Genomic DNA, 22,738 nt, shown 5'->3' with positions numbered 1-22,738 from the left:
GATGCTGACTTTTCAAAGTTCACCCCCAAGTGCTGCATCCACTGCCTGTGGAAGTGAGGAGGACCAGGGTGTCAGTATGGAGTGGCAGGCAGGGAGTCAGAGCCTTCACTTCTGCCACTGCTGCCTTGATGTTGGGTGGTGTGGGCATCACCCCAGGGCGTCTGGTTTTGATCATTCACCCTATGGTCTTAAAGAATCAGGCCGTTGGAAGCGCTGAGCAGAGGCATTTGAAACGCTGAGCAGAATGCTGAGTTTGGCTCATACTGGTTTTGGATGCTGGGTAGAAATGGGAAGGAAACTCATTTACTGGTGTTAAAGAAAACTTTATTTGTGACATTTGTTAAAGAAGGTATTGTTTAGTCACTAAGTCGTGTCCAGCCCTTTGCAACCCCATGGAATGGAGCCTGCAAAGCTCTTCTGTCCTTGGGATCTTCCAGGCAAGAATACTGGAGTGGGCTATCATTTCTTTCTCCAGGGGAATCTTCCTGACCCAGGGTTCAAACCTGGGTCTTCTGCATAGGCAGGTGAGTTTTTTACCACTGAGCCACCTGGGATGCCCTAAAGGCAGACTTTATCCAGGAAAGACTGCTGCAGTGGAGCATGGGGTGGGGGTATGTTGTGATAAGGAAGAGATGAAGTACAGCTCTGAACACAGGAAGGACAAGTGGAGATTGATAGCCAAGGAGCAAGGTCTGGCTCAGTGGACAGAAACTTACTAAGAGGAAGCATCATGAGTAAGGGGAATTCTAACTGAACCAAGTTCACAGAATTTTTGCTGATGGCAGGCCAGGGTGATAAGATATCAAGGGCGGAGGATAAGGATGGTGATCAGATATGAAGGGTCGGGGATTTTTGCTAAACTGACCCATCAGAATTCTTGGTGAAACTAGACTAAACAGATTAAAAGCAGAGCCCAAGGGCACGGTCTAGTTACAAAGAGGACTCTTCAGAAGAGTCTGACTAGAGTTAAGTTGAGGAGAGAGTCTTTGTCACTGGTTACCAGGGATGTGTCAGGCAGTGTCTGGACCCCTTAGATTTCCCAAAATTGCATAATTGTCTCCACAGCCCTGTGTTGTTTAGTCGCTGAGTCATGCCCAACTCTTTGTGACCCCATGGATTGCAGCACCCCAGGCTTCCCTGCCCTTCACCATCTCCCAGAGCTTGCTCAAACTCATGTCCATCGAGTGATGCCATGCAACCATCTCATCCTCTGCTGTCCCCTTCTCCTCCTGTCTTCAATCTTTCCCAGCATCAGAGTCTTTTCCAGTGAGTCGGCTCTTCACATCAGGTGGCCAAAGCATTGAAGCTTCAGCCTCAGCATCAGTCGTTCCAATGAATATTCAGGATTGGTTTCTTTTGGGATTGGTGGTGGTTTAGTTGCTAAGTCATGTCCGACTCTTGGGACTCCATGGACTGTAGCCTGCCAGGCTCCTCTGTCCATGGGATTCTCCAGGCAAGAATACTGGAGTGGGTTGCCATTTCCTTCTCCAGGGGATCTTCTTGACCGAGAAATCGAACGCAGGTCTCCTGTATTGCAGGCAGATTCTTTACTGACTGAGCTACAAGGGAAGTACTCCTTCAGGATTGACTGGTTTGATCTCCTTGCAGTCCAAAGGATTCTCAAGAGTCTTCACCAACACCACAGTTTGCAAGCATTAATTTTTTGGTGCTCAGCTTTCTTTATGGTCCAGCTCTCACATCCATATATGACTACTGGAAAAACCATAGCTTTGACTAGGCAGACCTTTGTCAGCAAAGTAATGTCTCTGCTTTTAAATACACTGTCTAGGTTTGTCATAGCTTTTCTTACAATGACAAATGTCTTTTAATTTCATGTCTGCAGTCACCATCTGCAGTGATTTTGGAGTCCAAGGAAATAAAGTCTGTCACTATTTCCATTGTTTCTCCATCTATTTGCCATGAAGTGATGGCACCAGATGCCATGATCTTTGTTTTTTTGAATGTTAAGTTTTAAAGCAGCTTTTTCCACAACCCTGTGCAGTCAAGATTATCATGTTGATCTCAGTGACCTTGACCTACCAGTGGCTTTAAGCAAAATTTCAGTTTTTCCCGGCCGGAAACTGAAGTCAGGCTTTGACAGTGAGGGTGCTAAATCTAGCCCCTAGACCACCAGGGCAGAGGCCAGTGACAAGGCCCTGGCTCATAAGCTCTGTAGAAACCCTTTTCCACAGAGAGTAGTGAAGCAAGTAAGGTGTTTATTAGGAGGGAAAAGAGTACTTGGGGATAGACACATGGGTGGACTCAGAGAAAGAGTCACACCCTCATGGTAGTTTGAGTCACTCATATCCGGTAAATCTTCCTGATTCCCTTTGACCAATCATCTTGCTTTGCCTGGCCCTGAGTCCCTATTTGGTTACTCTCATGGTCCTTCCCTGCATGCACATGTGTCTCTTAGCCAAGATGGATTCCAGTAGAGGCTTATGGGTTGGATGACAGCACTCTCTTTTTGACCTCCAAGGGAACATTCTGTGCATATGTATAGTTGGGACTATCTCCTTTACTTTGAGAATGAGAAATACGTGGTCTCTGTCTTTTGTCTGGGCAGGGCACATTTCCTCTAACTCTTCAGCTTGGAATATCTGTCCACCGGCTGGTCAGTGGGGGCTGCTCAGTCTGGGGCCCATCTATCTCCTATAGATGGCCCTATGGGCTTCCCTGGTGGCTCAGACGGTAAAGCATCTGTCTACAATGCGGGAGACCTGGGTTCGATCCCTGGGTCGGGAAGATTCCCTGGAGAAGGAAATGGCAACCCACTCCAGTACTCTTGCCTAGAAAATCCCATGGACGGAGGAGCCTGGTGCAGGCTACTATTCATGGGGTCTCAAAGAGTCGGACACGACTGAGCGACTTCACTTATAGTCCTATAGACTATAAATGTCTCATTTATAGTCCAGGATACTGAAGCTTGCTCAAGGCCACGTCAGCTAATCAGTGGATTTTGGCAACTGTGCTAGCCCTGAAGAAAACACACTGAATCAACTTACCCGGCCCTTATGGACCTCACAGTGAGAGTCATGGATATTTATTGAACATTTACTGTGCACTCCAAGTTACTTTAAAAATATTCCAAGTTACTTAAAAAATATTACAATTGTAGATAGCTCTTTTAATTATCATCCCCAGTTGAGTGATGATAGGGTTCAGTTGTACCCTATGCTCCTGGGAAACAGGATGAAAGGAAGTCCCCTTACCCTTTTTTTTGTTCTGGAAAACCACTTGCTGCAAAGAACCACCCTTCCCTCTATGGCTTGGGGAAAACTCATGAATGCCTACTTTGTTTACCTATGACAAGGTCAGTCACAGACCCTCTGAATCCCTGCTCTTTGCTTCATAAGTGATTAGGTGAACTGCTTGTCTCCAGCAGTCAGTCTGAGCCAACTTTCCTTGTGAAAATGAAAAAGTTTCATTTCCAAGTGAAAATGTTGCCCACCACCTCAGTAAACAACAAATGTTGCCCATCATCAAGCCATGGGCCACTAGCAGACACCCCTGTCAGTGAGCCCTGAGAATTCAGGATATAGAAGAACAGAATACTGGCCCTCCATAGTTAAGATGCATATTGCAAGGAAAATTTTAATGAGCTTACACTCTTGCATCTTCCCAAACATAGAAAAGTACTAAAATTGTTAACTTGTGATGTCTGATATTGTGATTACAATGATCTTTTGATGTTCCACTTCATGGGTGTTTTGTTGTTGTTTTTTGTTTTCAGCAAAAACTCCTCTATATCTTGGCTTCTCCCTCACTTCTTTGGAATGGTTCCTATCTGAGAGGCTGTATCCTGAGCTATGCATGCATCCTCAGTCTTGTCTGAATCTTTGAGACCCCCATGAACTGCAACCCACCAGGCTTCTCTGTCCACGGAATTTCTCAGGCAAGAATACTGGAGTGGGTTGTCATTTCCTCCTCCAGGGGATCTTCCTGACCCAGGAATTGAACCCACCTCTCCAACGGCTCCTGCATTGGCAGGTGAAACCCTGACCACTAAGCCATCTGGGAAGTCCCATTCTGGGCTCTAGTCCTCAGTAATGTCTCTGAACAAAACATAACTCTCAGCGTTTAGGTTGTGAGGTTTTTTTTGGTTGACCCTTGTTAACTAAACTGATTAAATTCTCTCCTTCCTCCAAATCCCTTAATTTTGCCCCACTTTCAGCCTAATCCCTCATGAGAGGAGACTGGCCTCAGGACAAAATATTCCCTAACTTCCCTGGTGGCTCAGATAGTAAAGAATCAGCCTGCAATGCAGGAGAACGGGGTTCAATCCCTGGGTCAAGAAGATCCTCTGGAGTGGGAAATGGCAACCCACTCCAGTATTCTTGCCGGGAGAATCCCATGGACGGAGGAGCCTGCCATGCTACAGTCCATGGGATCACAAAGAGTAGAACATGACTGAGCAAGTAACACTTTCACTTTACTGTCCCATCATACCTTCCTTTCATCCCCCTCTCAGTTCTTTCTTGCCTTTGTTTTCTCTTCCATATAAAAGGAAGATTCTTTTTGCTTAACCCTTGAGGCGCTTACAGAAATATAGTCACAGCACTGTCTCTGATACAATAACCCCCTTTCCCCTTTGCAATCCTCTTTTCAAATCATAGCCTCCCCTTACTAAGTCTGATTTTGCTTTTATTTGACAGTGGATGGGCAGAGACTTCAGTAGTGGGGACACTCGGCCTTTAGGAGCCCAGACAGGCCCCACTGCAGGGGCCAAAAGAGATTTGAAACCAGGACCCCCTGACTCTAAAAGGATACCCTGATTTTATTCCACTATCAGGAAATAGATTCTGGTCTTTAACATTGAATGGGAAGTGCTGCCGGTCAGACAATGATAAATACCCCTTTGGCCAGCTTGTTTGTGTTTTCAGAATTGGCTGAGGTGAACAATGGCACAGATGAAATGTTTTTAGAAAAGAAAAGAACCGCAGTCTTTCACCATGGGGTTCCACTTCCTGCAGCCTCACCAATTCACCCCCACCCCACCTCCCCTCATTTCCCGCAGCCTTGGAATTGGCCATCAAGCTGACAGACCCATTTGAGTGCTTCAAGAGGCACTGAGCAAATAAAAGGCATCATTTATGTCCCTGTTTGTGATTTTTCTCCATTTGATCAGCAGCCTGTGATTTTAATATACCCCAGTGTGCTGGGGATGTTTGTGGCTTAATTATCACATTTATTTAAAATATACACATGCAAACAAAACTCAAACTGAAAAACAACACTTAGCTTGGCAACAGAAGAGACGTTTAATTTACTCTCATTGTTTAAAGATGGTGTGAAAATCTCCCATATACTGGCTCTTCCAGTGGTTTGCTGTGTGACCTAGGGCTGGTCACTTAACCTGCTCTGTGCCTTCATTCTACTTTGGCATGTGATCTTCACTGCTTCAGCAAGGTGTTAGTAAGTTGAAGATGATCTTAGAAGTCTGGGCAGGAAAAAACATGGTGTGTTGTTAGCTGGACTCCATCGGGATGGAGGCAAAAATTCTCTGACATCAAGTCAGACAGACCAGAACATTTACTGCTTTTTTGAACTCTAGTGTTCTTCTCCAGCAAATGGGTATGAGAACCTCCCTACCCATGACTACTACATGGTGAGTATTAATAAGACAGTTATAGGTCTCAGGCTATATCCCCTGTTCTCTTGTTTGTCCCAGAATCCGTATGTCCCAACTTCACCTACTGGTCCAGGTTCTGCTTCCTGTTTCTTGTCTCTGGCAGGGTTGTGACTACTTTGACCAGTGGAATATGGCAGCAGTGATGCTATGGGAGTTCTGGGGCTGAGTCTTAGAAACTGGTGAAGCTTCTTCTTTGTTCGCTGGAAGTCTCAGAGCCCGGAGTGGCCATGTAAGACGTCTGACCACCCTGAAGCCCAGCTACTGGGTGCTGGAGTGAATGAGCCTTCCGAAGATTCTAGCCCTAGGCATGCAAGTCTTCCCAGCCGAACCCTGATTATGATGGAATAGAGACAAGCTGCCTCTGCCATGCCATTTCCCACCCCATCAAATCTGCAAGCCTGGTGTAATGGTTGTATGAATGAGCTTGAGATAGTTCAGAGGTAAATAAAGGGAAGGGGAGTAATTCAGATACCTTCCATGGGGAGGGGGGCTATTCCAGGCAGAGTAAACAGGCTGTCTGGAGGGCAAGGGGGCAGAAGAGACTGTAGGGGTGATCTAGAGCGAAGACCCCCAAAGTGTGGGCGTTCCCACTGGTGATCTAAGGACTGCCTGGGGAGGCATTTTCTCCCACGCTGGGGAACGCTGAAGCGTCGATGTTGCATTCATTCCATTAGGAATAGCTGCCCAGTCTGCACAGGTACAGGCAATAACATTTTGGTCACAACTGCTACCTGCTCTGCAGCGATTGCACGATGACGTTGTCTGCAAGAGGCATCCTGGCTTCAGGTGCTAAATGTGAAAATGCACGTGCATCTTAATAGATCAAGAGGGGTAAGAAAATAGCACCAACACTAGGGGTTGGCAGAATATGGGAAAACCGGCAAAGGGAGTCGGAGAGTGGGAGCCGCTTGGGAAGGACTCTCGATATGTGGCTTGCGAGAGGGCATGGGGAAAGGGACCAGGGAGACGGCGGGATGGTGGCCCTTTCTGGCCAGGTTCGACCAAGACCACATCAGGTCTTGCTGGCTCCAGGCTCAGCTTACACCTCCTATGCCTACCTGCGATCTCGCTGTTCTGTCTTCCTTCCTCCAGGAATTTCAGTGTAGACTGAAGAGGGGAGGGAAGAAGTGTGAGACTCTGGGCTGTCCTGAGAGGGGACAGCTTGGGTTCTGCTCCTCACAGAACATTCTAGTCCCTGCTGCCGAGGCATCTCTCTCAGCCTGGCTGCCTGTTTGCCCTGCTGTCCCCCAGCTGCAGGAGGTTTCTGTGCTCAGCCTGGTGTGATGATGCCTCTGAGGATGAAGCAGAAGCAAGAGTCGGACAGGACGCCCTGTCCTCGCCTGTGTTCATCCCCCTGCCCATCGGGAGAAGCTGTCATCAGTGAGCAGTGAGGGGGCAAATATGGACAAAGAGCTTAATTGATTTTTCCTGGGGGGGAGGGGGACCAGAAGAGCCATTTAACATCATCATCATCATCATGACTGTGATTACCTTTGTTTTCAACAGTGGAAATAGTTACCATTTCTAGAGTGTTTAGGAGCCGGGTGCTTTGTATACACATTGTCACCTTTTCTCTTTGCTTATAGTTCTGGAGACATTGGTACTAAAACTCTATTTTATTTTATTTCACTTCATTTTGTTTATTTGTCACACCACACAGCTTGTGGGATGTTAGTTCCCTGACTAAGGGTCAAACCCACACATTCCGCAGTGAAATTGTGGAGCCCTAACCAATGGATCATCAGGGAAGCCCTTAGAAGTCCATTATAAAGTAGAGAAAAGGGAAACTTGAAGCAGTTACCTACCCAAGGTCATACAATTACTGGGGCAAAGCTGTCCCCCAATCCTCTAGTCCTGGTTGATTGCAGAAAATACAGGAAGGCACTTTAATTGCCCAGAGCCTCATGTTCCTTAAGGAATCAGACCAAATCTCGAGCACCCCAGACCTTCAGAGGGCTTGCCTCTAGTGAAGGAGCTGGAGAAGCTTGGGGTGAAATTGATCAGTGATCCCCATCAGGGCAATTCCACAAATAACTTCCAGAGTCCTCTGATAAGCCAGGCACTGTTAGACTCTGGTGGGGGCAGCGAGGATGAAGCTACAAAGATGGAAATGCATATTTTATGTCCTTAGAAACTGAACTTTAGTAGTAGGGAGAGTAAGAATAAGGACAAACTAGCACATATCATCCTCTTTGATTTATATTAGACATATTTTGGTTATAAATTATAGAAATCTCGCTGAAATGGTCACATTTACTGAATCACATCACAGAGTATCTTAAGGATTATGGCTTCAGGCAAGGTTGGATCTAGGTGCTCAGATGGTGTTGCAACATCTCTTGGTCTCTCTTCTTTCTGCTGAATTGATTGGCTTTATTTCTAGGTAGACTTTCTTTCTATGGTGGCCTCTGGCAGCTACAAGTTTACAACCTGGGCTTAGGAACTCCAGGGGAAATAGAGTGCCTCTTTCCAAAGAGTTGTAACAGAAGTCCTGAAGAAAACTCCCATTGGGTGGCCTGGGTTCCCATATATATGCCTGGCCCAATCGCTGTGTAAGCTGGCTGTGATCCTGTGATTGGCTGAGACTGGGTATGTGTTCCCCCTTAATTGAGAGTCAGGATTGGGCAGTTCTGTCGAAAACACTGGAAGAAAGGAAGCAGATGCTGAGCAGGCAAAACCCATACGTAACACAACCTCTGAGGCAGAAATGGCCTTGGTGTCTATTATCTGATACCCTCATTTTATAGATGGGAGAAACTTCAAATCCCATCTCTGCCACCTGACTGGCCCTAAGCAATCTCTTCATTTCCCCATGCCTCAGTTTCTTCATCTTTAAACCAACTAGAACAATGACATCATAGGATTAACTGGAGGGACTTCACTGGCATTGGTTGTGGTTCCCCACCATTGTCGGTGGTTAAGAATCTGCCTGCCAATGCAGGGGACATGGGTTCGATCCCTGGTCCAGGAACTAAGATCTCCTATGCCTTGGGGCAAATAAGCCCATGTGCCACAACTACTGAGACCAAGCATTGCAACTACTGCAGCTCTAGAGCCTGTGTTCCACAATAAGAGAAGCCACCATAATGAGACGCCCAAGCACGCAACTAGAGAGTAGCCCCTGCTTGCAGCAGCCAGAGAAAGCTTGCAAGCAGCAACAAAGATTCAGCACAGCCATAAATAAATAAATAAATTAATTAAAGAAAAAGACTTTGAACTCCCACTGCGGGGGGCACGGGTTTGATCGTCTTCTCCAACACCACAGTTTGAAAGCATTAATTCTTCAGCGCTCAGGCCTTCTTTATGGTCCAGCTCTCACATCCATACATGACTACTGGAAAAACCATAGTTTTGACTATATGGACTTTTGTTGGCAATGTCTCTGCTTTTTAGTCTCTGTTTAGTTTTATCATAGCTTTTCTTCCAAGGAGCAAGTCTCTTTTAATTTCATGGCTGCAGTTCACTGTCCACAGTGATTTTGAAGCCCAAGAAAATAGTCTGTCACTGTTTCCATTGTTTCCTCATCTATTTGCTGTGAAAGTTTTTACCAAACATCCCCTTTCTGTCCTAGGGTTCCGTCTAGGGTACCACAGTACATTTAGTCTCCGTGGTGCCCTGGGGCTGTAACAGTGTCTCATACTTCCCTAGTTTTTGATGACTTTGACAATTTTGAGTCTCTCAACTGGGATCTCCTGGATGTTTTTTTATTGTGCATAGACTGGGGTTATGGGTTTGGGGGAGCAGAAAACCACATTGGTGAATGTGGTTCCTATCACATCATAACAAGGGCACATAGCGTCAGCATGACTGTTCACTACTGATGTTAATCTTGATCAGGTGGCTGAGTTTTTTCCACTGTAGAATCACTCTCCCCTACCCCCCTGCTTTCGTACTGTATTTTGAGGAAGGAAGTCACTCAATATTCACAGCCCACGCTTAAAGAGTGGGGAGTTCGGCTCCGTCTTCTTAAGGGTAGAGTATCTAACATACATTCTGTGAAATTCTTCTGCCTGGGAGATTTGTCTGGTCTTCCCTCATTCATTTATGTGTGCAACCATTGATTTTTGTCAGTGTTGGCTCATGCTCAGTATTGTGCTCAGCGTATGTTCTTTTTTTGTTGCTGGAATTCTTCTAGATTTGGCCACTGGGAGCTCTTTCAGGTTGACTCCTGTGTCCCTTTCACTCCTCTCATCGTGTGTGTGTGTGTGTGTGTGTTCACTTCCTTACATTTTGGTTCCACAAGATATTCCAGCCTTATTGTGTCTATGTCTTGATCTTGTCTAGAATCAGCCATTTCTCAAAGGAGCCCTGGTTCCTTTTTATTGAAGGATGGTTTTAGAAACCAAGATTCAGGTGTTAGGTGTGCTCACTGCCCCTGGGGTGTATCGCTTGTTTAAACATAGCTTCAGAAGTCATGGATTTCCCTTCTGTTGTAATCAGAATGAAGGGGAGAGACCGCAGATTCTCTGCCTGTTGGTTGGAGGTCTGTTATTGTCACATGGTAAGATCTGATGAGTTGGGATATACTGGTGCCCTCATTTTTGGAAAATATCTGTCACATTAGCAGTGCTGCTACACAACCAAGGATTCTTATTTTATTCAAAATATCTTTCACTCCTGTCTGGTTTCTATTTTGCCTCAAAGAAACTCTTTCCATGGTGTGGTTTTTCTTGATGATGGTTTTAGTTGATAGAGGGACATACATTAAATGACATTAAGCCACATTATGAGACAGTCATTGCCTTCTCCAAGCTCTTAGTCCTGCTGGGGTCAAGGAGGACATGTCAGTTTGGTGCTACAAATGTTGTTAACACATTTCTAATACATGTTCATTTCCTTTCTTTTTTAATGTTCTGGTTCAGAACATTCTTACAGCACAACCTTCTAGGTAGAATTTAATCATATCTATTTATTTTACTTTGGCAGTTACTCTTTGGAATGGAGACATTCACTGCTTATCAGTATGCACGCTCATCCTCCCCACCCCGCTCTTTATCCCAGTTCCCTGCACTTTGATAGGACCATGTGACTATCCCTGGCCAATGGGCTGTGCATAGATTTAAAAGCCTGTGTGCAACCCTCCTGTTCTCTCTGGCTGTTCTGAGATGATATTGATTTTCTCTGCCCGAGACTCATTGACTGAGTGAAGCGGGTCTTCTGCCAACCCACTCTGAAAATGAAACAAGTGTTACGTGAAACGTTTGAACTCTTGGGATCAAATGTTATTGCTGCATCACCTAATACACCTTAAATAGTGTTACTGAGTTTTCATTTATATAATGATGCAAAATTTACCAAAATAAAAGGTGAATTAGTTCAAAGAAAAACAAGTGACTCACTTGCTACATGATACTCAGATATGGTGGAAATCCTCAGGGCAAGGACTTAAATGAGTGGCATTTGGGGAAATACTGCTGTTGTGTTCTCATCTTGATCTCTGCATGGGAACTCTGGCCTTTACCAGGATTGGCCAGAAAAATAAATCTCTGTTAATTCCCATTTGTTCCCTGTATGTCCAATGGCTTAAACAACAATCACTAGAATCTCTTCATTAAAGCTGATTAGTCAGAGATTGCATGAAAAGATTTGAATTTTCTATTTGGTTTTAGAGCCAAATAGCTTGCCGATAGTGTTCCCCAGACACTAATCCAGGGTATAAACCTGGTGAGAGGGAGCTTTTCAATTTTTTCTGTTCATGGGGTGCTCTTTAAAGGCAGAAACAAATGCAAACTGACTCAGAATGAGAGACCACCCAAACACCGCGTCCCCAGAGGGGAAGGATGGAGCCCGTTCCAACTCAACACCACCAGCAGCCGGCCATGTGCCGATTAGAGAGTAATTGGGTCTTGGCACGGTGATTTGCATGTTGGAAACTGCTAAAATATTCATGTACTTGACTGCGTCTCTTCCAATTAGATGTAATAAATGCAGATTTGGGTGGCCATATGTTTTATTTTGATGTAACTGGTTTAACCTTTATGGAGTATGTGTGTGTGTTTCTCTAGGGCTGACTTGACTTGAGATAAGCTGGGATTTTAAGATGCAGTGTGATTCGTTTATTAGAGACTCCTTCTTGGGATTGCAAGAACAGGCAGTGCTAGCTAGCCTGTTCAAACCAGAAAGCTTGAATCCCCTGCTTTTATTTATTCCCCTACTCCTCTCTCCATCCCTCCCTCCCTCCCATCTTTTCTCCCTTCCTCCCTTTGATTAATCTCTCTAAGCCTCAGTTTCCTCATCTGTAAAATAGGGATAATAAAAATACCTATGAGGATTTTTCCATTGGGTCAGCCCTTCCCATCAGGTTGGCCAAAGTACTGGAGCTTCAGCTTCAGAATCAGTCCTTCCAAAGAATATTCAGGGCTGATTTACTTTAGGATTGATGGTTTGATCTCTTTACTGACTCATTGGAAAAGGCCCTGATGCTGGGAAAGATTGAGGGCAGGAGGAGGAGGGGGAGCCAGGATGAGATGGTTGGATGGCATCAACAACTCAATGGACATGAGTTTGAGCAAACTCTGGGGGACAGTGAGGGACAAGGAAGCCTGACACGCTGCAGTCCATGGGGCTGCAGAGTCTGATACGACTGAGTGACTGAACAACAACGAGAATTTTTATGAGGAATAAAAAAGTATCTTTTCTGCATTTAGTACAGTGTTTGGCACATATAAAGTGTTCATTAACGAGAGCCATTGTTATTATTATTATTGGCTCTGTGTCTTTTAGCAGGTTACTTAATCTTTCCGAACCTCAGTTTCTCCATCTGAAAACTGGGCTCATGACATTCATTACACCAGACTGTTGTGATGTCTGAAGGAAACAATTAGATATTATTTTTACTATGTGCTCAGTGAGTGAATGAATAAATGATTTCTGTATTTGTCGGGGTAGGATCCCTACAGGAAGAAACTAACCCAACATTCTGGCCAGACACGTTAAGTTTATTTCTCCCTCTCACTGCAGCCCAGTGTCTGGAGGAGGCTCTGCTCCATACAGTCATTCAAGGACCTGCACTCCTTCCAGGTGAGGCTCCACCCTCTGCAGGGCTCTCAAAGTCTTCTTCCTTCTGTCCAAGGATATTCCCATGGTGGTGGATCTTACGTGGAAGATTTTTATGGGCCATGTCTGACAGCAGTCACTTCTGTTCTGGGATCCAGTGATCTCTCAGGACAAAGCTGGCCACAAGGAAGGATGGGAGACAGTCTTAAATGTGCGTTCAGGACAGCAAAGGGGATGACACTTCATCCCGGACTGAGATTCCTGGAAACCACAAAGTGAGGACCACCAGTTGCATCTGAGACTCACAGAGCAGTAACAAATGATCTGACGTGATGTCACAGCAGGTTGAAGAGGAGGGGGCAGGCTGGGAGGAGGGGAAAACAGAGAAGGTCATTCAGAACAGCGCTGGAGTCCTGTGTCTCTGCTATGGCTCTGAGTCCCGTGTATTGGAGCTGCAAAGTGGGTCCATACCTGCTTTGTCCCTCCTTCCGTCCTTGGTCTTTTCCTCCTTGGGAATCCATTAGCGCCATTGTTTTTCTGATTTCATTAAAAATGTCACCAAGACACATGCTCTGCAGTCTGCCACTTCAATCCTAAGTGGGGCATTTTTGCTAGATGGATCGATTTTTTAAATGACAGCATCTGTTTGCTTGTACACATTTATTTATAATTCTTCCCTTGGCAATTAGAACAGGGGAATCAGTGAGCGGCAACCAGCTGTTTGAATTAGCAGGAAGGCAGGCAGTGATTTGATCTGTGAAGGAGTACCAAAGCCCTGTCCAGAAGCAATAAAAACGGACCAGATGCCCCCAAATCCAGCATCCAGGGGAGGGACTTGTAAATCACATACACTGCTGGCCCCAGAGATGACAGCTGGGCTAGAAAAGCCCGTGAGAAGAGGGGGCTATGTCCGGCCTTCCCTAGGACTCAAGGGGGTTGATGGGTATGTGGCGGAGGACAGCAGAGTAGCCGAGGGGAGTGGACCTCGGTGAGTTGGACCCTCTGCTTGTTCCCCATTTCACTTGGGGGTACCCAGAGTCCTTACCATGGTCCACAGGGCCCTGAGAATGTGGTCTTCCTGCTTGCCTCACTCTATCTGTCCCAGCCACCCCAGCTCCTTCCTACTTCTAGAACATTCCAGATGCCCCCCATCCTCAGGGCCTTGGAGGCTCTGGCTTCGTCTGCCTGGAGTGCCCCACCTCCACCTCCAGCCGTGCTCGACGTCCCTTCTCAGAACTCCCTGGCCTTCCTCTCCTTTCTCTGCTGGTTTGTCTTTCTCCCTAACACTCACAGCCTTCTTAACATGACATGTGTTTTTAAAAAATTTTATTTTAATTTATTTGGCCGCATCAGGTCTTAATAGTTGCCACAGGTGGACTCTTCGTTGTGCCGTGCAGGTTTAGTTGACCTGTGGCATGTGGGATCTTAGTTCCCCGACCAGGGATTGAACCTGCGTCCCCTGCATTGGAAAGCTGATTCTTAGCCATCAGACCACCAGGCAAGTCCCCATGACATGCATTTTAAATAAACTTTTTTTTTTTTGGCTGCACTGGCACAGCTCAGGATCCTCCCTGAGCAGGGATTGAACTTGTGGCCCCTGCAGTGGAAGCACAGATTCTGTCACTGGACTGCTAGCGAGGTCCTAAAGAATTATTTCCTGTCTGCTCTGTAGGCTGCAGCTCCTGATTGCAGGATCTGGCCTGCCTTGTTCCCTGCTGAACTGTGCTTGGCATACAGTAGGTGCTCAGGAAATATTTTCGGCTCACTTAAAAGATTTTCATTTTGGGGGGACCCATTGCCCCTTTTGGGCTTCCCCGGTGGCTCAGCAGTAAAGAATCTGCCTGTGATGCGGGAGACGCAGGTTCGATCCCTGGGTCTGAACTGAGTTCTATGAAGAGAGCTGAGTAGGAAACAAAGGGAAGGAGGGTGTCACAGACTGAAAGGAAAATTTGTAAAAAGACCCAGAAGAGAGGCTTCCCTGGTAGCTCAGTCAGTAAAGAATCTGCCTGGAATGCAGGAAGCCAGGGTTCGATCCCCGGGTCAGGAAGATCCACTGGAGAAGGAAATGGCAACCCACTCCGGTATTCTTGCCTGGAGAATTCCAAGGACAGAGGAGCCTGGCGGGCTACAGTCCATGGGGTCGCAGAGAGTCCGACGCTACTTAGCACGCGGCACTCATGAAGCCTTTGTACTTGCTGGAATGCTTTCTCTCTGGTTAGTTCCACACCGAGGCTCCTTTATCCTTCAGGTTTCACCTCAAATGTCACCTCTCAGAAGGCGATGCCTTCCCTGACTACCTCATCTCAACCAGTGACCCAGTCCATCCCCCTGCCCCGGGGAGGGCTGGCCTCAACCCCAGTCCGGTCCCAGGGACTTCAGTCCTCTCGGCTCCGTCTCCTCCCCACCTTCCTCCCGTTTGCTTTTGTACGCAAAGCGGCATCCTGTCTTGATATACGACTTTATTGTTTCTGTTGTTTTTCCTGCTGCCAGATCCCCGCTTTCCCTTCTCATCAGGGCAGGCAGCTGTTGCCTCAGGGGAGAGATACAGCAGAAGGGGAGGAAGAAATAATCCATAAGTCTTTCTCGGCTTTGTTTTTTTTTTCCTCTCTCAGGAGAATTTAGAGTGTTCTCCGTCGAAGAGGCTGCAGGGGATTTGAGGCACCGTGGAACTGTCTTGGATAACGGTGGGGAGAAAGGTCCCCTCCCCGGGCTGCGGAGAAACTTCCTGTGACTGGGGCAGGGGAGGGGTGATGAAGGGAGCTGGCCCCCCCGCCCCCCCAGCTGAATTCTACTTCCGGGCACTCCCCGACCAGGTCTCAGCAAGGAGGCCGCCCTAAGGCGGGAGACCCCAGCTTAGCCTCCCCTCTGGTCGAATCCTGCCCACAGAGATGCTAGGTTTGGCTGGAGTTGTCTTAACTTTTTTCCATTTTTTGGGGTCAACATTTAAGAGATTGGATATTTCACAATTCTCAGTGGCTCAGATGGTGAATCTGCCTGCAATGCAGCAGACCTGGGTTCGATCCCAGGGTGGGAAAGATCCCCCAAAGAAGGGAATGGCAACCCCATCCAGTATGCTTGCCTGGAGAATCCCATGGACAGAGGAGCCTGGTGGGCTACAGTCCATGGGGTGGCAGAGTCAGACTACTGAGAAAGACTTTAGGGCTGGGCTGGAGTTGACCTTGAGACCCCTTAAGGGAGTTATCAGGCTAGCTGGGCTGGAGGGTTCAGAGCAGGAGAGACCTGACTCATTTCATGCATCTCGGCGAAGGAGCCCCATGGAAAAGCCTGTTTAAGAGCTTACTGCAAAACAAACCCTGACTATAGCTGATTCATAGTGACGTTTGACAAAAGCCAGCACAATACCGTGTTTTGTGCCTCTGTTTCCCTATTTGTAAAACGAGGATAGTAGTAGTTCAACCTCATAGGGTTGCAATGCGGATTTAATTGACTCGACATTTGCAAAGCACTATGTGAAACAGTACATAAAGGATGCTGTGCCCGACACACAGTAAGTGCCCTGTTAAATAAATAACCTATCTCTTCCTTCACCTCAAGGGAAACACCAATTGAATAACCAAAGTCATGAGCTTGTAGCTATTCCTCTCTCTCTGAGAGTAATAGCCCCGAGGTGGCACTTACTTGTCTCTCCGCTGCTCCTGCGAAGCGGCTTGTTCAAATGCCAGCTGCCACGTGTCACCTTAGCTGGTGGAAAGTTGTTCCACTTGGTCACAGCCCAGAAATTATGACGCTTTGCTGTTCTGCATGGAAGTACAGGCTGGGGCTATTTGTAAATTTCGGTACCTGCCAGTCTCAGCAGAGCTGATGGGGGAGAGAAAAATCCAAGGCCAGGAGCAGGCCTATGAAGAGCCCGCGTGGCTTCCCAGGTGGCGCTATTGGTAAAGGACCCGCCCTGCCAATGCAGGAGACCTCCCTGGGTTGGGATGATCCCCTGGAGGAGGGCACAGCAACCCACTCCAGTATTCTTGCCTGGAGAATCCTATGGACAGAGGAGCCTAGCTGGCTACGGTCCATGGGGGTCTCAAAGAGACTGAATCGACTTAGCATTCACCCAAGCTGTTAAATACAGGTGTGGAGCACCCTCAGCCGTGAGTGGCCCCGCCAAGCTCCTTCCCTGGGAATCACACTCAGCATCTCAGCATCAAGCCACCGTTGCTCTGAACTGTATCTGTGAGCATCTGTGCTTTATCTTGTTTTATTTTGTGCATCCGTGAACAAGATGTGTCCTGAGGTAATTGCTTCTTTGCTTTGTAGCATTTCAGCTTACAAAAGGTTTCATAGAACACTCTACTTTCGGATTGTGGGGGAATCCTGTACAAGATGTGGCTCTCCAGAGGAAGAATGGTCCAAGCAGAGGACAGCAAGTGCAAAGGCCCTGAGGTAGGAACAGGCTTGGCTTGCTGAAGGAGTGGCAAGCGCTTGAGCAATAGCAGGCAACGAGCAAGAGATGAACCTGAGACATGGCTCTCGTGATGAGAATCTGGATAACATATTAAGAACAGGCAGAACGGGGGGATGTTGAATAGAGAAGTAATGGGAATTGAACTGCATTTAGCAATAGTGGTGCTGGCTGCTATACGGAGAAAGGACAGAGAGGGGTCCAAGGGAAGCAGGGAAGCCCGTTAGGAGGCCATTCATCACCCTAGCCCAGGCAGAGGTGAAGATGGCATGGAGTAGGGTGGAAGCAGTGGAGTGGGAGTGAAGTGGGTGAATTCAGGAAGTATTTTAGGCACATAGAGATGGTACTTGCCGTGGTTAAGAAGTGGAGTTGCAGGGTAAGGATGGTCTCCCCACCTCTACTGTTGGCAGGACCAGGGCAAGAGCACCGACAGAGATCTCCCTACATGTCTAATATTTAGAAGTCGAGCCAGCACCATTATGAAATGAAACACACTCTGCTCTCCAGGCCTGGGAAGCAGCTGTTTGTAGGCATGTAGAAGCCAGGTTTGCATTAGAACTTCTGTGACTTCTTGGGGTTCTGTGCCAGGATGTGGTGGCCACGGGAGACTGGGGCAGTGTTCCTCAAAATGTGGGGTCCTCTCTCGCCTGGATTGAGGCGCTGTAGCAGGTGAGGGAAAGGGAGGGATCAGAGAATGATGCCTGGGGTATTTATAAAATATTTTTTTTGGGCTGTGCTGGGTCTTCATTGCTGTGCATGAGTTTTCTCTAGTTGCAGCGAATGGGGGCTACTCTCGAGTTGCGGTGCGAAGGCTCCTCACTGAGGTGGCTTCTCTTGTTGCGAAGCACAGGTTCCAGGGCATGGACTCTAGTTATGGTGCCTGGGCTTCGTTGCCCTGTGGCATGTAGGATCTTCCCAGACCAGGGGTCGAACCTGTGTCTGCTGCATTGGCAGGTAGATTCTTAACCAGTGGCCCATCAGGCAAGTCCACATTTGGGTTTTTGGCTTCAGCGAATTTTAGTCCAAATTCATCCTCCATTGTGGAGGATTTTTACTTATACTTTCCTCCTTGAGGGCTGACTTCCTTACTTTTTCCTCTTCTCCCTCAAGACTGCTTTTGGAAGTGCCAGGCCTTTGCAACTGACTGGATGACCTCAGCCAGTTTCTAGCCCTCTTTGAGCCTCAGTATACTCAGCTGTATATTGGGACCACTGATAACTTTCTTGCTACCTACCCGGCACTCAGTGAGAGGACGCATGTCAAGTGTGTGTAGCAGAGACAGCTGTATGTCCACCAAAATCCCTTTCCTTTTTCCTATGGACACATAGCCTACGTTTCCCAGTCCCACTTGCTGTTGAATGTGGCCATGTGACTATGTTCTGGCCAGTGGAATGTGGACCTAAGTGATGCCGTTAATTCCAAGCCAGCACTGTTATACTGCTCCCACCACCCTAAGATCCTTCTTACTCTCCCTGTCTCCTGGCTGAGTGTGAAGCTCAAAGTGGAAGGCTCTGATAACTTAGAATGGGGTTGGCGGAACCTCCCTGGTGGTTCAGCGGCTAAGACTGCACTCCCAATGCAAGGGGCGCGGGTTTGATTCCTGGTCAGGGAATTGACCCCTCATGCTGCAACTAAAGAACCCACATGCCACAACGAAGACCCAGCATGGCCAAATAAATAAAAATAAATATATATATATATAAAAGAATGCCTGTGTGCTAAGTCACTTCAATCATGTCTCTTTGTGACTGTGTGGACTGTATCCCGGCAGGCTTCTCTGTCCATGGGACTGCCTAGGCAAGAATATTGGAGTGGATTGCCATGCCCTCCTCCAGGGGATCTTCCCAATCCAGGGATCGAACCCCAGTATCTTGTGTCTCCTGCATTGGCGGGCAGGTTTTTTTACCACTATCGCCACCTGGGGGTTGGCAAATAATGTCCCATAGTTAGATCTCATGTGCTGCCTCTTTTTGTAAATAAAATTGTATTTGGTCACAGCCATGTCCATTCATTTATAGATCATCTATTACTGTGTGTTTGTGCTCTAATGGCAGAGTTAAGTAATTGTGGCAGAGTCTCTATGACCCACAAAACCCAAACTATTTACTATCTGGGCCTTGATAGAAATGTTTGCCGACCCTGGCCCTAGAAGATAGCAGAGCTACGAGATAGGAGGAGCTTGGACCCCTGAGTAACCACATAGAAGGCCACATGCCTGCCAGGAGTCACCATGTTGGACTGATTCACCAGGAGCAAGAAGTTACTTTTTTACTGGGGGTTGTTTGTTACAGCATCTGGAATTACTTATCCTAACTAGTGCAATGCCTGGAACACAGAAAGCAAACAGTGCGTGATTATCTTCCTCCTACTTGCTATCGTTTTACAACTCTCCACGTACTATTGCCTTTGGAATCGATCAGAGGTATGTACTGGGCTTCCTTTCACCCCTGAGCCTTTGCGCAAGTAGTTCTTAATCCTTCTGCCAAGAACATTCTTTCCCCATCTCTTCACCACATTGTCGCCTACAAATCTTCCAGGCCCTGAGGGAGCACCACTGTTTGTTGGCTACCTCCCCTTCCTCCTGTGCCCTCCTTCCCCCCAAACAAAACAGAATAAAACAAAACCTGGTCTGGTGCTTCTGTTATGTGCTCCTAAATAACCTTAGAGAAACAGGATAGCAGAGTGGTTATGAGCTGAACTCGGGTTCAGTTGTCAGGCTTCAGATCCTGACTTGCTACTTAAAGCCATTAAGAATCTGGCCAAGTGGCTCAGTCTGTCTGTGTCTCGATTTCCTTATCTATAAAGTGGGACTATTAGGATCGATCTCATCATGTTGCTATGGGAATTAAGTGAATTACAGTGCTTCGAAAAACATGTGCTATCTGGCCAGGGCTGAGTGCATGTTAAATCATGTTATTACACCATTCTTATCGCTGTTCCTGCCTTGTCAAGGATATCACACTCCTCTTGTGATAACGGTTTCCCATGGGACTGTGAGATACTTAGCAGATTCTTTTTTCTAAATTTTTGTCTTTTATTTTTCTGACATGTACAAACTACTTTTTATTTATTTATTTTTGGCTACGTTGGGTCTTCATTGCTATGTGTGGGCTTGTGGAGAGTGGGGCCCACTCTGCGTTGCAGGGCACCAGCCTCTCATTGCAGTGGCTTCTCTTGTTGCGTGCGGGGCACAGGCTCTGGGTACACGGGCTTCAGTAGCTGCAACTTGCTGGCTCTAGGGTGTGTGCGCCTCAGTAGTTTCAGCATAGCTGCTCATTAGTTGTGTTGTGGGCCCTGGAGTGTACAGGCTTCAGCAGCTGTGGTGTGTGGGCCCAGTTGCTCCGTGGCATGTGGAATCTTCCCAGTTGTCAAACCCATGTTCCCTGCATTGGCGGGTGGATTCTTATGCATGCTGCCACCAGGGAAATCTGCTTAGCAGACTCCTGATTCATTAAGACTGGATGAAGGAGGGAAATATTGGTTGGCGCCCAGTCCTCTGAGATTTGGGGCTCTTTAGGCAAAACTGCTCCAGGCAGTGCCTGGGAGAGGGTGAGGGACCAAGGTAAAGCTGGGTGGACTGAGGAAGGACAGCATCTGATCAGAGGAGATGGGCCGTAAACAAGGGAACACAGCTGTATCCGTTAAGTCTCTTTGTTGCAGACCATAGAAGCCACTCCAGCAATCTTAAGTTGAAGAGGAAAAACGAATGAATGAGTCGATCACAGCATTTCCAGAGGGCTACTGTCAGATTTGGAGGCTCTGCAGACAGGAGGACCAGCTAAATTACACCACCAGGCTGCTCTGATGGAGACTCGATCCCTGCCATCCCCAGCCAGAGGCAACCCAGTCTTACAGGGTTCCCACTCTGACCTCTGCATTGCTGCTCTGAAAACAGGATGCCTCTCCCGTGGGTTCCCAAAGACAGATGGCACCGGACAGTGTGCAGAGCCCAGGAGAGAGAGCCTCTTGATGCCAGTCCCCCTGCTCCATAGAATCCGGGGGACCTGACCCTTTATTGCAGTCCTTTCTATTTGTCTAACAGCAGTGGTGGCCAATAATACTAATAACTAACATTATTGAATCTCCACACTGAATGACATGTTTTAAGGCATTGTCTCCCAGCGTCTTCACAACAATCGTGGGAGATAGATGCTGTTATGAACTTCATTTTACGTATGAAGGGACCAAAGCTCAGAGAGGTTCAGTAACTTATTTAAGGTCACACAGCACCATCAGGGCTTCTGTTGTGGCTCAGCTGGTAAAGAATCCGCCTGCTATGCAGGAGACCTGGGTTCGATCCCCAGGTTGGGCAGATCCCCTGGAGAAGTGAAAGGCTATCCGCTCCAGTATTCTGGCCTGGAGAATTCCATGGACTATATAGTCCGTGGGGTCAAGAGTCCATGGTGTCGTGAAGAGCTGGACACAACTGATACTGAAGCTGAAACTCCAATACTTTAACCACTTGATGTGAAGAACTGACTCATTTAAAAAGACCCAGATGTTGGGAATGATTGAAGGTGGGAGGGGAAGGGGATGACAGAGGATGAGATGGTTGGATGGCATCACTGACTCAATGGACATGAGTTTGAGTAAGCTCTGGGAGTTGGTGATGGACAGGGAAGTCTGGCGTGCTGTAGTCCATGGGGTTGCAAAGAGTTGGACACGATTGACTGACTGAACTGAACTGAGCTGAACTGAACTGAACTGAACAACACAAGCAAGGATTCAAATCCAGGAGAACTCCAGGGTCCAGATTCTTGACTGCCACATCATCTTGCCGTATTTTCTCTCCTGGAGCCTACTTCATGATTTAGGCAATGGAGGGGGGGAGGGCATCTATGTATTTATGAAACCTGGTCCAGGCCAGTTTTTCCTCTAGGAAGGGATTTCCTTCCTGGTGGCTCAGTGGTAAAGAACCTGCCTGCCAATTCAGGAGATGTAAAAGACACAGGTTCTATCCCTGGGTTGGGAAGATCTCCTGGAGAAGGGCATGTTAACCCACTCCAGTATTCTTGCCGGAAGAATCCCATGGACAGAGGAACCTGTCGGGCCATAGTCCATGGGGTCACAAAGAGTCATACATGACTGAAGCGACTTAGCACGCACGCACATGTCGAGGTTGTGCATTCTGGCTGAAGTGGTGGTAGTGGGAGGGGTCCCTCGCCTGGAGGACAGCGAGCTTTTTGACCTCCAGTGACCGAAGAGGGTGAAACAAAGCCCCTGCCAACAGGGCTGATGACATCAGCGCCCCAAGATTCTTTCTCCTTCTTCTCCATCCTCCTTTATCTTCCTTCACTTCCCACCGACACAGCCTTCCTCACCACCATCATCATCCTATTATAAACATCCCTGTTCACCATGCTCCACCCCTCTCACCACCAGCCCCTTGTCCTTGTTACACTGGGATCGTGTTACATCATGACCATCACCCATGGCATTGCCACCATCACCAGCCCCTGCCTCTGTCACCAAACCATCAGCGGTGCCACGTCTGCCATCAGCACGCCACCCTCATCCCCATTGCAGTCACTGTTATCAACCCCACAGCGCTGCCCCATCACCCTCCTCGCCCTGTGAGCCTGTTCACCGTCGTCATTCCCCACAAGCCGCCACTGTCACTACGGCTTGACTTTCCCTGTCACCACACCACCAGCACCAACGCTGCTTTTACCACTACCATTACTCCTGTTTTC

This window comes from Cervus elaphus, chromosome 10 (genome assembly GCF_910594005.1).
Source record: "Cervus elaphus chromosome 10, mCerEla1.1, whole genome shotgun sequence".
Lineage (NCBI taxonomy): Eukaryota > Metazoa > Chordata > Mammalia > Artiodactyla > Cervidae > Cervus > Cervus elaphus.
Note: the sequence above shows the minus strand (reverse complement) of the source record.